Below are 19,345 nucleotides of genomic sequence, written 5' to 3' on the forward strand. Positions count from 1 at the left end.
ATTTATTCATCTCAAAGTTAAACTTCATATTCGAAATGTCAAGCTCATATCTTATTTTTACATGCAGTAACTGGGTGTGATACTACGTCAGCACTTTATCAAAGAGGTAAAACAAAAGTATTTAAATTATTTGAAAAATGTCGGGATTTGGTTGATTGCGCTGAAGTATTTAAAAAGATTGACTCTTCTCCAGACATTATTCAAATGGAATTCGTTTCCTTCTTGCAATGCACGGAGCTCCAAAAAAAATAGATTCTATTGACAAGTATAGATATTATTTAAGTTTTGTAAAAAATACACGGAGTAATAAAAGTGTTAAGTTAAACTGTCTTCCTCCAACCATGACTAAATAAACAGGCATGATCACTAGATTATTTCACGCATTCATTCTTCCCCAGACTTGGATGAAAAACTATATATCATGGAGAAAAAAGTTATTCCAACTATAATTTGTATTATATTATTTCTTTTCTAATTATATTATATTAGTTATTATTGTTATAATATTACTTATTAGTTATTAGTAATACATTTAATCTAGTAGTAATATAATAAATAATCAAAATGATAAGTTCCCATGTCATTATTGTTTTTGTATTGTTCAATATTGTGGAAATATAAATATTGTAAAAATAAATATATGCATAATAACATTATACATGACAATGTTTGTTTTTCTTTAGTTATTTATACTTTTCCTTCTCCATACAGCCATCTGCCATTGTAAGAAACAATTTATTTAATATTGGTTTACTGGTTTATTGGTTTTTCCTGAAAAAAGGGTATTGTTTTTTCCTGGCTTTTTAAGCAAATTGTTGTTACAAATTCATTTTATTTTTCTAAATAAAAATGCCCAACTGCATGGTACCTAGCTGTACAAATAGCTCTGTCATAGGGTTTGGTAAGGCTGTAAGTTATTACAGAGTTCCAAAGTCACCCACTTATCGTGCAAAGTGGTTTAACGCATGTGGTGTAGTTGACAATACAGTGAAAGATGGTAAGTCATCATGTAGTATACTGTTAAATATTTTTATTTAATGAAGGGACAATTAAACATTGCAATAATTTGTGCAATAGCACGAATTTGTTCAAAACATTTATCGCCAAATGCAATGAAGGAGAAACCGTTAATCCAAATTAAGGCAGGATATTCTCCTTGGAAAAGTAAAAAGCTTAAAGCTGATGCAGTCCTACAAAATATCTAACTCCACGGAGAGTAAGTATTTAATTTTATTTTACTAAAAAATATTGTGTTAACTAAATAATTTTTATTTCAATACAACATAACAAAAATAGTGGATACTTTATACATAGCATGATAGGTATTAATGATATAGGTACATAGTTTTAATTATAAATACAGTCTCTACACTTTAATATATATTTTACAGATAAAAAGCTCTAGAGTTAAATTAAATTCTATCCAACAAACTGCTGAAGTCTCAACATTCTCAAATTCAGAAATTTTACCGAATGCGGATTCTTTCAATAAATGTCCCTTGGTAATACATAAAACATTGTTAAAAATAGTTTATTTCTTTATCACTATTTTCTTAACTACCTATGATAACATATATATGAGCATAACATAATTTGTAATACAACTTGACATATGATGCAGGTACCAAAGGTTGAAGTTCTCGATGACTGTAAAAAACCATTCATCCCGAGGTCTCTTATTAATGAATTTGAACATGATGTGTCTTTTTTACCCATTGATAACTCTGAAATGTTTGTACAATTTTTTTCTTGTTTGTCTTGTAGTTCCAAAAAAAAAAAAAATTAAATTCATAATTTCTGTTAATATTTCTTATTTTGAATTTATAATTTATAGCGATTCTCCGAAAACAACTAGATAATTTAAATCAAAAACTTTTGGAAGTTCAAAAAGAAAATGAACAACTTCATATAAAAAATAAAGAGGATTTTAATTTAAATGTGCATAAGTTGTTTTCGTCAGTGTTCACTAAGACACAAATTAATTACTTTTTAAATGACAAAAAACAAATTAAAAAGTGGGAGAATGAGGATATTGTATCAGCGATAACACTAAGAAGTATTTCTACAGCCGCTTATTCATATCTGCTTCAAACTATTCCATTGCCAAGTATTCAATTATTTCAAAACTGATGTGAACTATTTTATAACATGTTGTCGTATTTTAGGTCTTTCTACATTAAGAAGATAGGCCAAAACATTTTCCATAGAGCCAGGTGTATTAGATAATGTTTTAAGTATCATGAAACAAAAAGGTTATTAACATTAATAATTAATTAACTAATTAACATTTGGTAGTATTATAAATTATAATATTACTAATAATAACCTATTATTTAAGGTACATCCATGTCTGATAGAGATAAAATTGGTGTTCTCTCTTTTGATGAAGTTTACATAGCACATGTATGCTATGATAAAGCAATTGATCAAGTTTTAGGATCACATCAAACTGTGCAAGTGGTCATGGTTAGAGGACTCTTCAAATCTTAGAAGCAGCCAGTCTTTTATTCTTATGATACACCAATGACTGCTTCAATATTAAACAACATAATTAGTAAATTAAATAACTGTGGATATAATGTGGCAGCAGTTACAAGTGATATGGGTCCTACTGTAACGTGCCACGTACAATCAGTTGAATGATGTCGATTTGGAAAAGGTTTTGTGAAATAATTGAACTCTCGAAATTATTCTAAGTGTTTTTTATTTAAAATTATTCTAAGTCCAATTATTTAATTTAATAAAACTTGTGAAAAATATTCTAAGTCCAGGAGACATAAAATATTAAACTGGGTGACGTGAAGGTGCTTGCGCTAACTCTGGTGGATCACGTCTGAATTGTGCCTAATCTGGGCCCCCTTATATATCGTCCAGGGACTCCCGCGGTACCTTCAGATCCCTGATGGTCATCTGCACCTGCATCCGCTTCTTCCCACGCTTTGCGTTATCTGAACGATGTCGTGCGTCAAACAATATTCCTATTATTCTATCGGATGGTAATTGTGCCTATAATATTTTATACCGGGTGACAAGCATACGTGCGATGATCCGTCTTTGACCCTGAACGATGCCGCCACATAGTATAATTTGGTACAATGTACTATTGTCGCTGCGTTCGGCATTATTACGCCGCTCCGCCGCCGTTGATGATATATTAATATGTTTAAGAAAATATGTACTTAATCTCCTGCTCACCTTTAGAATCCGATTATAGTAATATTTTACACCCCTATCATAAAATGTCTATTGCACCCCCAATGTTAGGTTATTGTTGGCTATGGTATGTAGTAATTTATATATTATATTTAATATAAGTATCAGAGCACGTTGCACCTCCCCACGAAAAAAAAGGTTTATGTCTCAAAGACAGAAATCTTTCAAAGTTCAGTACAAGATGGTTAAGTTACAAATTATTACAATGTTATAGTGTTTACAATAATCGATTACAAGTCATTGATATAAGACATACATTACAATTCTCTGTATGCTTTTACATTTAAAGTATTTTCGTTATATAATATGAATACATGATGTATATGTTGTATATATAGTTTTGATTAAATATGGATTGATTACACTTACAAATGGTTAAATAGTTTGATTAAATATTTTGATTATAATATAATTAATGATTATATGGTTAGATTAAATATTTGGTTATACATTCTATGTTTTAAATATGTTGGTTAGTTTTCTTATAATTTATAATTGTGATTACAATAAAATATAGTGTTAGTAAATAGTACAATATAGTGTTATAATTGATTTGATAATTCCAATAAAATATGTGGTTAGTATAATGTGTTGATTACAATAGTTTCTTATATGGTAAATTAATTAATACAAATAATATTTTTTTTTTACTTATTATAATATATTAGTAGTACAAAATCTATAAAGTTCCCCACAATTCAAATTTATTTCCATATCCCAATAGTAACTTATTCGTACAGTATGTTTTCTTAAATCTAAGTGTATATATATATTTTAAACTTTTAAATTTTTATCGTTTCTCTCCTTTTTTTTTTTATTTTACGTTTTTTATAGATCACTTTCTTTATTACATTTAATTCTATACGTTGCTCCTGTATTAATTCTTGTTTCTGTATTAAAATATTTTTATTTTTCATTATCGGATCAGCTATTGGTATGGATATTATCATTTCCGTTCGTGGTTTAAGATATGTAAAACATATTTTATTTTATTTAATTAGCGACGAGTGTCATCATTTATTGTTAATATATTATTCGCAACATCTATTATCGCGTTATTCTGTAACAGGAAGTGGTGACCTAGAATTCCATCTTGCGGTATTGGAAATTCTTTATCGACCACATGAAACTCTGTTTTTATTTTATTATTATTATTTAATATTAATATTATTGTAATTTTGCCTATGGTAGTTACTATTTTATCGTTAATATCTTTTAAATTTATTTTTTTCCTTTTTTTGTTTACTAATGTTTCGCCTGTTAATTTATTATTTTTATTAAATTGATTTCACTATCGGTGTCTAAAAGAAGATCTATTGTATTTGTTTTAAAATTAGGTGATTGTAATGTAACATGATTTTCACTAATTACTGATACGATTGTGAAACATCGTTGAGTGACAACTCCTCCGTTACGGCCGTTATTTGGTTGATCGAACGGACGCCGTTCCCGTTCGACACTTGACCATTTCTCGTCCGATTTACATTACGTTCATCCCGTTGCTTACTATAACAGCTAACACTACCGTGTCCTATCTTATTGCAATAATTACAAGTTATCGGCTTTACGTTACTGTTATAATAATTATTATTATATTGACTATTATTATTACGATTAAAATTATTATAATTATTCGGATTTTGTATATTCTGACCACGATTATAATTTTGCTTATAACCGAATTTCTGTCCATCTGGATTATTTCCCTGATAGTTATTTGACCAACGATTTCCGTTATTATTTTTATTTCCGTTCTGATTTACTTTAGTTTCGTTATTTTGTAATTCTTTGTTAAAACTAAATTCGATTTCTAACTGCCTAGCCATTTGCATTGCCAGTTCTAAAGTTTCTGGGTTCCTAGCTCGTAATATTGTTTGTAAATCCATTTTTAACCCGTTTATATAAATGCTAATGCCTGATCCTTTAGAGTTTGCCTTAAAATTCTCGCCTCTTCGGGCGTTTTATTTGCCAATGTTGCATTACATAAATTATATATATACTGTTCTACGCGACCCGTATAAGTTAATACATCTTCGTCATTTTTCATACGAACTGAATTTAATCCTATTTGTAATGTTTGTGGTGACAATTGCTGTTCAAAAGCCCCCCTTAATATTTTTTTAATAGTTTCCCAATCACTGGTTTCCCTATACCGACATACTTCTAAAGCCTTGCCAGTAATCCTAGTATTAATAAATTTCACTAATAAAGGTATAGTTTCTTTATCTACGGCCTCACATGCATAATCGCATGCCCGTATGAATGAACAAACGTCTTTTGCATCGGCACATATTGGTATCATAGCAGTGACCTGCTCAATTGTAGCCTTTACACTAGACATTTTTGTTCTTTGCTTCCTCTTTACTGGTCCTAATTCTGAGTGGACTAAATTTGGTGTACTACGTAACCCTATTAATCTTTGTTCTAATCCGGTATTTGAGTCTTCTCTAACAGTAGTATCTAACAAACTTTTCCCTGTTGTTTTTTCCTTATTAATTCCCTGTGTAGAGTCGCTACCCTCTTTCGTATTTATACTTATGTTTACTAATTATTTACTTCAATATTTTTATTTAACTCTACCTGAGTTCCGATTTCTTTTGTTGTATCTGTTTCCTCTTCCGAACTATTACTATCGTTTTCACTATAAACTATTTCTTCTTTTCCTTATTCATACGTTTATTTTTATATTCATTTAGTATAACTTAAATTAAATATGTTTTATTTCTTAAAATAATTTTTTTTTCTATTATTATTTTTAATTATTAATCAAACATTAATCTCTTTAAAATATTTATCAATATTATTTTATTATAAAATTCTCGTAATATTTTTATTATTCCCCCAATTATTTCTATCTATATATTTTTTTTTTATTTTTTTTTCTAGGATTTTTATCCTCTCTAAAATTCACAATATACGTCAAGTAATTCTTTTTTCAACACGATAGGACTTTCTCGCCTATAAAATTCACAATTATCTTTTAATTATAACACGGCTTATTTCTGCCTAAATAAATCTCCGATTATTAAAATCGCTAAATACGGCTCTTCCCGGCCTAAATAAATTCACAATTATTTTTTCACAAAATACGGCTCTTTTTGGCCCAATAAAATTCACAATTATTTTTCAATATACGGCTCTTCTCGGCCCAATAAAATTCACAATTATTTTTCAATATACGGCTCTACTCGGCCCAATAAAATTCACAATTATTTAATTCACAATATATATGGCTCAAATCCGCCCCAAAATAATTCCTTTCATCAACTTTTAATATATGGCACTTTTTCAGCCTAAAATAATTCAATACTTTTATTTATCAATATATGGCTCAAATCCGCCCCAAAATAATTCCTTTCATCAACTTTTTTAAAATATGGCACTTTTTCAGCCTAAAATAATTCAATACTTTTAATTATCAATATATGGCTCAAATCCGCCCCAAAATAATTCCTTTCATCAACTTTTAAAATATGGCACTTTTTCAGCCTAAATAAATTCAACACTTTTAATTCTCAATATATGGCTCAAATCCGCCCCAAAATAATTCCTTTCATCAACTTTTAAAATATGGCACTTTTTCAGCCTAAAATAATTCAATATATATAAGGACTTATTACTTGCCTTCCCAATAATTCAATAAATAAGGTCTTAACTGCCTTCAATAAAATTCTCAATTAATATTCTTTTTAATTCACAAAATAAACTCTTTCTTTTTTTCTTGCGTGTTCCTTGACGTATAATTCACTAATAATTTTTTTTCCTATAATTCTTTATTTCCGTATTCTTCACGTATAATTTTCTTTAAATAAAATATTTTCCCCTTAATTATAAATTTTTTAACAATATATTCCTTTTTTTTTTTATTATTTTTTTTTTTTTTAAAAAAAAAATAAATTTATTTATACTATTCTTACGATATTTATCTTAAATAATTTTTTCGCATAAAAAAAAATAATTTTCTTGTAAAATATTTAATTTAATAAAATAATTTAATTTTCGTAATTAAAAAAAATGTTTAAATTAATTAAAATAATTTTTCTTTCCTTTTATATTAAAAATAAAATTTATTATTACTATTTTCTTTTAAAAATTTTATTCTTCTGCTATTATATTTTATAAATAGAATAATAAAATAAAATTTTATTTTAAAACTTAAAGTATTATTTTTTTTTTTTTTCTGAAAAATTTTCTATGTCAAAATATTTTATTTATATTTAAAAAATAAAATATTTTTATTATTAATTTTTTGATTGATTTTTTTTTTAACTTATTATTTTTTCTGAAAGTTCTTTATGTTACTTTGTTGTATTTCCTTTTGGAAATAATAAAATATATTTTTTTTTAGATTCTTAATTTATTAATTTTTTCTTAAAAAAAAAATATTCTTATTTATTTATTTGTTCCTCGAAAAATTATTTATATTTGAAATATTTATATATTTTATAACTAAAATAAAGTTGTATTATTTTATTATTGAATAAAAATTTTATGCGTAAAAATAATCTAAGTGTATTATTAAAATATTAAATTTATTTAATCGTTGCGTTTTTTTTATTATTTTTATTTTTGCTTATTCTAAATTTTTCCCTTTTTAAATTATTTATTTAATTTTATCAAGATATTTTATTTAATTTTTCACGGGGAATATATATATACACCTTCACAATTAAAAGTAACTTATACGATGGAGTTTTTAATTCCAAAGGAGACGCGAACAGAGTTAGACGCTTAAAATTAGTCTACATTAAGAAAAAAAAAATTATGCTTACACAACGATGGTTTGAGTTGATGCTTCCATTCTTCTTGATTGCTGAGCCGTGGTGTTACTTGTTGATTCTTTCTCTTTCGGAGTCGCTGAAGTTGACGTTCTGCAGTTGTCTTCTTCAACCGTGATTCGTTGCCGAATGTGCCTCCGTGAATTCTTCGAAGTGGATATATTTTAAATTTTTTCGAAAAATTTTCGAAGTGGAAAAAAAAAATATTTTTTTCCGAAAATTTTCTAAGTTCGAAAAAATTAAAATTGTTCGTCCAAAGAATCCTTATTTGAAAGAATCCTACCGACTGCGCCAAATTTGTAACGTGCCACGTACAATCAGTTGAATGATGTCGATTTGGAAAAGGTTTTGTGAAATAATTGAACTCTCGAAATTATTCTAAGTGTTTTTTATTTAAAATTATTCTAAGTCCAATTATTTAATTTAATAAAACTTGTGAAAAATATTCTAAGTCCAGGAGACATAAAATATTAAACTGGGTGACGTGAAGGTGCTTGCGCTAACTCTGGTGGATCACGTCTGAATTGTGCCTAATCTGGGCCCCCTTATATATCGTCCAGGGACTCCCGCGGTACCTTCAGATCCCTGATGGTCATCTGCACCTGCATCCGCTTCTTCCCACGCTTTGCGTTATCTGAACGATGTCGTGCGTCAAACAATATTCCTATTATTCTATCGGATGGTAATTGTGTGCCTATAATATTTTATACCGGGTGACAAGCATACGTGCGATGATCCGTCTTTGACCCTGAACGATGCCGCCACATAGTATAATTTGGTACAATGTACTATTGTCGCTGCGTTCGGCATTATTACGCCGCTCCGCCGCCGTTGATGATTTATATTAATATGTTTAAGAAAAATGTACTTAATCTCCTGCTCACCTTTAGAATCCGATTATAGTAATATTTTACACCCCTATCATAAAATGTCTATTGCACCCCCAATGTTAGGTTATTGTTGGCTATGGTATGTAGTAATTTATATATTATATTTAATATAAGTATCAGAGCACGTTGCACTACTAACATTTCTTTGTGGAATTCATTGAAAATTACCCATACAAATAGTAGTTTTTTACATCCAAACACTGGAAAAAACATCCATGTCTTTGCTGATGTACCACATTTATTGAAATTGATAAGAAATAACATCATTGATCATGGATTTAATATGGTTACTGAAAATGGTAATACTATAAGTTCATATAAATTGTGACAATTTTGTTTACTTCATATTATATTCATAACAATGTATTAAAATGTCTTTATGTTGAGGTAATAAATACATAGGTAAAAGTTTGTTTGAATCTTTGTTGAAAGTACAAGGTACAAATGACTTGACTTTTACTTACAAAGTGACAGAGTTTCACTTAAATGTCAGTGGAGTTCAACGTCAAAAAGTTAAAACCGCGGCCCAACTTCTTTCCAGGACCGTTGCTAAAGCAATGCAATACTATGGAGACACGGGTGCACTAACATCTAATTGGAAAGAAGTACATTAAAATTTCCTGAGTTTGGATATTATCACATTGTATAATTACTTACTATAATAATGGTTTATATTAAATTTAGTGTTCAGAAGCAATTTTGTTGATAAATAACTGGTTCGATCTTCATAACTCTCAGCAAATGTTAGGGGACAATTCCAGTGCATATGGAATAAATTTGGATGAACAGAACCATATTTTAAATTTGATGGATAATTTTATTAGTACAATGAGAGTACACGGAAAAAAACAACTTATGACATTCCAAAAGGGAATTCTGATTTCAAATTTATCTTTAAGAAACCTGTACAAAGATCTTAAAGATTATATTGGTATAGAATATATTATTACAAGACGACATAACCAGGATGTAATTATAAGTTATTCTATCTACTTATTTATAAAAATAATTAATTATATGTACCTACATTTATTTAGGTATTAGAAAACTTTTTCAGTTTTATGAGAGGCATGGGAGGATCAAATGACCATCCAACCCCTATAGATTTCAAGTATCGGTAATACTGAATTTACATAACTCACTAAAATATTTAACCTTTATTAAAATTAATCATCTATATTTTTAAGCCTAAGATGGTACATATTAGGAAAGCATTCTTCAGCATTTTTCATAAAAAATAGTAACACTGAAGATTCTATAAATGAAAATTGTTTGCTGGAATCAAATGATAAATTTAAGGAAAAGGACACACCACTTACAGCTCAGATATTTCAGACTTCTGAAATATTAGAAGAATCTACTGTAACAGAAACTAAAACAATAGAAAATGAATGTTTAAAACTATTAAATTCTTTTGAACTAGAGGTAGGTATCAAAAATATTCAAGGCATTTAATAAATAAATTAAATAAATAGAATGTTAATATATACCATTGTGGTTTTAGACAACTGTTGAAGAATTATACACTGCAAAAGATCCATGCGAGGAAGGTAATTTGATGTACATATCTGGTTCTGTAACAAAAAAATTTAAAAATAAATATCCATTCCTTGAGGATAATAACAATGAAACAAATATTGAAAGTGGATCATGGATGTCTCATATATCAAAAGGTTATTTGTAGTTTGTATTCTGCATTCCAGTAATCTAAAAAAATGTTGTTAAAAATCAAATTTGCTGTTTATTATTTTTAGGGTATCTTACGTGTCCATCAAAAGATCTTTGGAATGTGTTAAAAGTCCTTGAAACCATTTTTATGCAAGAATTTGATAATGAAAGGGGTATCGTCAAAAAATTAATCACTATAATTAATCAGTATGTAAATGAAAAATGCATAATGATACCAAATGAAGTCATAGAATGCCTGGTCCGTACAAGAATGTACATACGTATACGAGAAATGAATAAGGCAGAAAAACAGAAGTCAAAATTGAAATATTTAACACAGAAGAATACACAACGGAAAAACTTGAAAAAATTCATAAAATAAATAAAAAACCACTGAACTATACCTATTATTTAGTCCTGCTCCTGCATTGAATCTCCAATGATGTGTCACACTAATTGTCTACTTCATTTAATATTTTAATTATTATTGTTTAATGCATAATGGTGTCATGACTAAATAAACTAAACTAAATTAAAAACTAAACTACATTAATTATTTAGTCATGAATGCCGAATGGTTATGATATGAACAATTAAATATTTTTTCTTCTTAGGTATTTTACTGTTTCTGCCAAGTCTGGGGAAAATGCGCAGTGATAGGAAAAAATGGTTTTTTTGCGATCATGACTGTTTATTTAGTCATGCCTCCAACATCTTCTACTGTTTATCAACATTCATATCGGGTCTATTATCAAGTTCAAGTATGGCTAGGTAACGAATTGAATCCTGAAGACTGGGGATGGGTATTTAAAGATAACGGTTTGGAGCCAATTCAAAACTCAACTCCCTCCTGTTTCGGAAAAACTTCTGAATACTATATTTTGTAACGGCAAAAAAGGTTGTAATTATAATTGTGGTTGTAAGAAAGTCGGTTTATTTTGTTCACTAGTATGTAATAATTGTCGAGGCCAGTCTTGCTCCAATGTTGAACCAAATACCGTAGATAATGAAGTTTATGATGAAGCTATCAATGATGAAAGCGATAAGACATAAGATTCATATTTTTTATTAAATCAACCTATGCATATAACACTACAAGAGGATGAAGAAAGTGAAGAAGAACAATAAAAAATTTCAAGAAGAAAAATTTTATTACCGAAAAATTTCAAGATTATTATTATTATTATTCATTATAACATAATTTTACAAAACAAATTTAACTTAATTTCTAATCAAGTGTTCTGACATAATAGTTAATAATGCATTGTATCATTTCTTTTCAATTCTAAAAAACCTAAATAAAAACTTATTTTATGACAAAATAATAGATTAAACCCCAGAGAAAAAAAATGTACCAAGCGCCTTAAAGATTAAATTTTGAATTTGCAATATCTCATGAAATATTAATTATAAGAAAAAAGTTCAAAATACCTTTTTTTAGATAATTACTTGATCTACAAATTATGTAATAGCTATTTTTACAAAAAAACTTAAAGTTTTAGAAATATTTGTGACCTTTGACCTCGAATTAAATTTTTAGCAGCGGTGGGATCGATAGGAACTTATGACATTTTATTTATAATAATGTACCTAAGGTGTGTACCAATTTTCAGCTCTATGCGAATTTTTCCGAAGTTGAACATTTATTTTGACTGGTTTTAATGTATACTTGAACCATGTGATATAGTCATAATAATTATGCTTTTCTATTAGTTGTTGTAGATGGAAAATTGTAGCATAAGAAATTTTACATGTGAGTAAAATTTCAATGATTTTCAAAAATTTTTTAAAAAATAACCACACATTATCATCCTTGGAAATTAAATCTCCTATCATTAAAGAAAAATATTAAGCAAATGTCATCATTTCTCTCGCTAACATTTTTAAGAGAAAGTTTTTTATATGAATAGGTTTTATAGGAGATGATATATTTCCTACTTCTATAGGGCCATAATTAAAATTCTTTTTTCTATAATTTAATGTTTTCAGAGAAAAAATCTTGACCTCCTCAGTATAATAATTAATTATATGACATAAATTATAATGACAAATACCTTCGAAGATATCATGCATAATATCAATACTATAATTAGTAGTTACATGGAAATAATTTATCTTATTCAAAACTGAATTTTTATAAATACCAATTTGCTTGAAGTCATTAATCGCAAGATCATCTACATAATTTTAAAAATTACGGAGTAATGAAGGATTTTCTTTACATAAATGTTTAATTACCGTTTTATGAACTTAACAAAAAACCTATAAAAAAAATTTGCCGAAAATGATTTACTAAATTCGGTAATAGTGTTTAATCCTAAATTATCACCAAGAAATAGTCCTAAAATAAAATGTACTTCTTGTGTACCATTTAGGGTAACTATATTGATTCCATTTACCTCAAGATCATTTATTTAAGCATAAATCATTTCCAAATTCTTTCATGTCTACAGCCTTTATTAGAGCAGCTAAATGTATGTTTATAAGTTTTGATTGATCAGATAAAGGGAAACTATAATAAATTACTGAAACAGAATGTACAGATGTGTGTGAACCTAATGGGTTATTAATTTCAAAGTCATCTATATACATAAAATATGAAATAACAATTTTATTTTTATATGGGGCAATCTTATCTTTCCATAACTGCCCTTGAATAAAGTGTTTAATTACTATCAAAGTTTCAATATAAGAAATGGGAACTTTGTTACTTAACAGGGCATACTTTTTTAAAAAAAAACTCTTGTAGCTACTAGCTAGGTAAGTGAAATAGGAATTTTGTGGTCGGACTTAGTTTTAGATTTATGGCCGTTGAAAGTTTGTTATTTTTATAGTATAAATGGAGAAAAAATTAATAGGTGTCCAGAAAAGAAACAAAATATCTATTTATGAACATAAATTAGTATCCTTTTTGGACAGCATTTAATTTAGAATTTATTTATTTAATGCAATAAATTACTATAGAAAAGTAAATTATATCAATTCAATGACGTAAAAAAGTATAAAATACAATAGAAAAAGTGTAATGTAACGTAAATCACTCGGTAAAAAAAAAAGGATTTAAAAAGTCAAAGCCATAGACAAAAATAAATGGGAAAAACTAGAGAGCCACATAATAAATATATATATATTATTATATAGGCTCTCTAGGAAAAACCATAGACGTATTAATATATCTATGGGGAAAACCTTGTACTACTGAATACCTGATAATTGGTTATAACCTGATTATTTGATACAATTTATACATCTTTCATGAAACATAATCTGTTCTTTAACTTCCATTATTTTACTATCAATATATTTTCGGTCCAACAATTTACAGAACTGTTTTCATGCAACCGGGCATAAGTATAATCTTATTTATTATATTTCAAGTCTATGATAATTAAACTAATCAAAGTATATAACTTGGTTTTTGGTCAAACATAACTTGATACAAAATTTTGGTACCTACTCAGAAAGTTAGAAATACCTTTTTAATGTACATGGATTTCTCTCTGTCAGTCTGCCCATGCATATCTAAACGGCTGGACCGTTTGCGACAAAATTTGGCACAGAGATATATTAGACCTATGGGCAGATAGATAGCAGACCTAATCTAACCTTCATGGACCTTCTAGCTGTGGAAAGAACTTGTTAAAATTATTTAATACTAGCAGGTGTTACCCGGCTTTGCCGGGGGAATTTTTTCTCTAGAAGTCAGTTTTAAATAATTAACTATTAACCTAGATAAATATAATATAATATGGGTATAATAGGATAATTAATATGATATTAGGATAGACCAATAATTAATATTCAAAAATAACAATGGGATAACAATAGAAAATTGAAAAATTATTTATTAAATATTTTTTTTTTTCAGAAGGTTTATATCATGTTAATTTACATCATCTAATAAACATCTGTTATTCTATTTTCTATTAAACCATTCTTCAAATCTGGAATAAAAATGGTTTACATTTATGTAGAAACAAAAAAATTAATTATTTATTTTAACGATCTTGTAATACATAATATTTTGCTTCTTGCGGCAGACCAGGGCGACGCTGATCGGGCTGGGAGCAGAGTTCCCTCCGGACGCACCGCAGGGACTATCGGTCCAGTAGATCGGCGACGTAGACACGGCGGAGCTACGGGCCGACCCTCGTCTGTGGGCGGCGTATGAGCGCGGGTGGCGCGAGCACGCGAGAGCTGCACCGGCACCGACGGACCGTCGGCCCATAACGGGGCCAGTCCGCCACACACAGCGGACGGTCCGGAAGGCGACCACGGCACCAACGGCGAAGCCACAACCACGGCCGGCACTCGCAGCACAGGGACCAGCGCTGGCCAGTGCCCTACCACCGGTGCACAGACGTCCCAGCCAGCAACAACGCCGGAGGCTGCCGACCGTCCAGCCGCGGCCACAGCCGGCAACTGCCCAACCACGGGTACAGCCGCCAACCGCCCGACCGCGGACACAGCCACCGCCTCCAGCCCCGATCCCGGAACGGCAGCCGGAAACTCCGGTGGACGCTATTCCCCGGGAGGGGACCCCGAGCGTAGACGAGGATGCTTGTCAGGCCCCCCCTTCAACGGTCGTGTCACACGAACCAATGGAGGTGGGCGGTGACGACATCCTTGTCGATATCGAGGCCCTATACCGGGAATAGTTTTGGCAAGTGGGAAACTGGGCGGTAATCGCCAGTTCCCCCATCGCAACTGTAGGTGCCCGGGGCACCCGATATATATTATTGTATATATATATATTCTTTGCTTACCGACGACTTTGTCTCCGTCGGGACACTGATTTGTGTGGACTGTGCCTTCGCGCACTAGTGTTATTATTTTGTTTTAACTATTCTTAATATCGTTATTATTATAGTAATCGTTCGATAATATTACATACATTTTTTTTTTCTTTTCTTCTTTCTTTTTCCTTGCTATTATTAATATCATTTGTGCTACGTGACAACATTGCAGAATGTCTTAAGCAGTGTGTCGATAACTACTGGAGTCAGTCCAATAGTTATGAAAGTGCTAAAAGAAAAATCTGAAAAATTGAAACCACTGGAAAGGTTTTTAAAATCACATTCTTTCAACATTTGTATAATAAAATAATTAAATGTACATTCATTTAGATATTGTACATTAATGTTTGACGAAGTGTGTCTAAGCAACGGTTTACATTACAACAAAACAGCAGATCAAATTGATGGATTTGTGGACAGTGCTTCCAATAGAAATCAAGAGTATGCTGATCATGCACTTATGTTTATGGTGCGTGGCATAAAAAAAAATTTAAACAACCAGTATCATATACTTTTTGTCAAGGGGCTACCAAACATGAGCAACTAGCTGTTTTATTAAAAGAAGTAAGAATAAAATTAATTATGAAATTTGGTACATAAATCTAAAAATAAATTTTTGTTTTCATATGGTAAGAGAAGTCCAAAAAACAGGCTTACAAATAGTGGCAACCATTTCTGACCAAGGCCGTTCTAATGATAGTGCCATAAAACTTCTTATAAATGAGACAAAAGGATTTTTTATCAAGCGCAATGAAAAATATACGGATGATATTTATGAGATATAAGTAGATGATGGAAAAATGATCCAAATTATTCATATTTTTGATGTCCCACATTTGATCAAATGTATAAGAAATAACCTCTTAACAAAAGATTTAGTTTTTTCAATCAATGGGGAGAAAGGTTGTGCAAAATGGTCCCACATTCAAGATCTATACAGTATCGATAGTGCAACACCCGATTGTAAAATGTTACCACGAATTACCGATCAACATGTGGTGCCTGAAAAAAATTTGAAAATGAAAGTGAAATGTGCAACTCAAATTTTTTTACAACGAGTGTCATCTTAGATGTTCTTATCATGTAAGTAATTGTAGTCTAACTATTGTCTAATTAGGACCAAACAACAATACTTTCATCGAATAACAATTTATTCAATACAATAATTTTATTTATTTTATATAGAGACAATATCAGAATATACTAATTTCTTAGTTTTATTAATTTCATTCTCTGACAAATTTTCAGAATCATCCTCGGTTGACTGAAAATAAGAAAATAATTTTATTTATTAAGTTATTTTGTGCGATAAATCTGAAGACGAAATAATTTACAGTATTTTTTATACTTTAATTAATATTTGTGTAATGAAATCAAATTTTTTAATTTTATTAAATAAGTATAAAATAGTACCCCACAGGGATCAAATGTGGCTAATCTGGCGACGCTTGTCTTTTCATAGATCCCGTCGAAAGGGAAGATGAACATATTACGAACAGTAGTTGACAATTATGACAAGTACAACAAACAGTTTTGATGTTACTGCTGTATGGTTCCCGGAAACCCCATAGCTGGGGGTTGGGAGTGGCACATCTCAAAAATCGTTATCAGCAAGCCAGAACCCAGCAATGAGAGTGCTCAGATCGGCCCCCTTTTCTGATAATACTACAGCTGAGAAAGTCGTTTCCCAAAACACGCAACGGAATACCGGATCTGTTGGGAAAAACGGAAAGTATTTGAACGCTCGGCCGGACACAAAACTCCATATAAAGCTCAGTTACCTACCTTCGCAAGTACATTGCTACCCAGGATGGTGGTTACAAGTTTCTTCTCCTGAAAGCTGTGAAGCTGGAAAAATATTCGGCAAAGGTGAGAGGCCCAGATGTCAAGACCACCATTGAAGAGGTACTGGATGTGATTAATAATAATCTATAATACTCATAATATTTTTTAAACCAGTCATTTAAGCTTCAAAAAAGGTGATTTTAGGAATTGAATCGGAAAGTTTTGATACTTTACAGAAAATTTGGTTGTGGGTTCCTGATTAACAAAAAAAAAGTCGCAATCGCTCTGAGATCCAAAAGTGTCCGTCATCTTGAATTTTATGTACAATTTTTTAGTGTTTTTAAATTATTTTTAAAAATATTCATTTTATCACAAAAATATAGCCAACAAAATTTACAAAAAATATGTATATTTATATATTTTTGTAGTTTAAATAGGGGAAATGTTAAATCCATCCACGCGTTGTGATATTTTATGTTGTGAGCATTAATAGTTTATACTTTAGATGCTGCGCTGTGCGGCGTAGCTGGTAGCTACGTGTCGGACTAAATTGTAAACTAGAAAACGTAACAACGCCAATACCAATAAAATTTATAAACAAACAAACATGGCAGTGATATAACTATTATAAGTAATAGCGGAAAATATACGACAGTTTATTTAAATCGGTCGATAATTAGATACTCAATGAAAATTGGTATTCAAATAGATGTCTAGTAAATAGAATAAATTGATTGAAAATAATGCCATCGTCGCAAGATTTAAGAATTTTCGGAAAAATAAATGTCAAAATATTTGAACCAGCTAATAAAGATGAATTTAAAAATAATATTCTAGACAGCAATTTAAATAATATTGGTGTAGAAGATTAAATTGTGTTACCTTTACATTATTTACTATAGATATTAGAAGAATTTATCAACAATCCTACTATCCTAGTGTTTGCGCCGAAGCCGCTCCTACGAAAAATGCGGTTGGCGGCAACGACTCGCGGGGTGATGGGAAAGGGAAGAATACCCAAGATATAACAAATTAATTATTTAATAATATAAATATAGGTAATTAACATAATATAGCGTATGCCGTTATAATAAAAATAGCAACAATTATGCGGTAAAGTCCGTGGAATAATAGTAATAATAATTAAAAGAATCACAACAATGGATTCCTTTTACATTAGTAAATATACACTTACAGTAATGATAAAAAATTAAACCTGGGCTGCTGCTACATCGCGGAGACGGGAAAATCCACGAACAGGATTGAACTTTTCAGGAACCAAGCTAGGTTCGGTGGTTGGCGAAAGACGGTCACAGCTTACAACACGCGTGATATATAAAGGCGCAAAGGCGGCACAACGACTTAGCAACAACGAAACGTGTTGTCCGAAATCGCGGTTTTATCTAAGTTTATGCAGATTGAATACTCAAGAACTGAGAGAGGACAACGTTGCCACGTTGGTTTATTTAGACCTATCAACTATTAAATTTTAGATGATACTCAGGATGAAGATGACATTTTATATTGTCAAAGCAATCCTTTTACCCAAACGAAAAAATTAATTTTATAACCTACCATACATGTAGAATGGTATTGTAATATTTGTAAATAAATCATATTATGTATTATTATTATTTATTACTTAAAAAAATAATTCGTTACAAAAATGTAAATAATTCATGTTAAAAAATATTTGTTAATTTTGTACTAAATAAACATTTTAACCATTATTTAAGATACATAATATACGTTGTAAAACTATACATTTTGAAAAGTTAGCCACTCATACACTATTGTGTGTACCTTTGTCAACAAACATAAAGCGTAATATTTATCAATAGTATACAATATATTAATATTAATATTAAGAAATGTTACTATATGTTAGTACATGAAAAAAAAAAAAAAATTTTGTTTTCTAGTGTACACGAGTGGGACGCCGCAGCCTGTATATGGCCTATTAAAACGTGCTACGAAATATTACAACGTGCGGGTGGATTTCACCATTTACCTATTTAAACTACAAAAATATATTATAAACATACATATTTTTTGAAAATGTTGTCAGCAATATTTTTATAGAGGTATTATTGTAATAAAATAATTTTTTTAAAGATTATTCAAAAATACTGAAAAAATTCACATAAAATCCAAGATGTCGGACACTTCCGGACCTCCGAGCGATAGTGACTTTTTTTTTGGTTAATAAGGAACC

At 29.8% G+C, this 19,345-nt stretch overlaps 1 long non-coding RNA gene and 1 pseudogene across 1 annotated transcript; one reads left to right on the forward strand and one right to left on the reverse strand.

The window, feature by feature from the left end:
- Positions 1-7,604: 7,604 nt before the first annotated feature.
- On the reverse strand, positions 7,605-11,050 carry LOC114120327 (uncharacterized). Its single transcript, XR_003592108.2, has 4 exons — positions 10,372-11,050; positions 9,539-9,784; positions 9,346-9,472; positions 7,605-9,171 (listed from the first exon to the last, which is right to left on the reverse strand). It is a non-coding gene; the product is annotated as an uncharacterized LOC114120327 (long non-coding RNA).
- Positions 11,051-14,468: 3,418 nt separating this feature from the next.
- Positions 14,469-16,436, forward strand: LOC126551893 (uncharacterized; annotated as a pseudogene).
- Positions 16,437-19,345: the final 2,909 nt, after the last annotated feature.

The sequence above is a fragment of the Aphis gossypii genome, chromosome X, assembly GCF_020184175.1.
Source record: "Aphis gossypii isolate Hap1 chromosome X, ASM2018417v2, whole genome shotgun sequence".
NCBI lineage: Eukaryota > Metazoa > Arthropoda > Insecta > Hemiptera > Aphididae > Aphis > Aphis gossypii.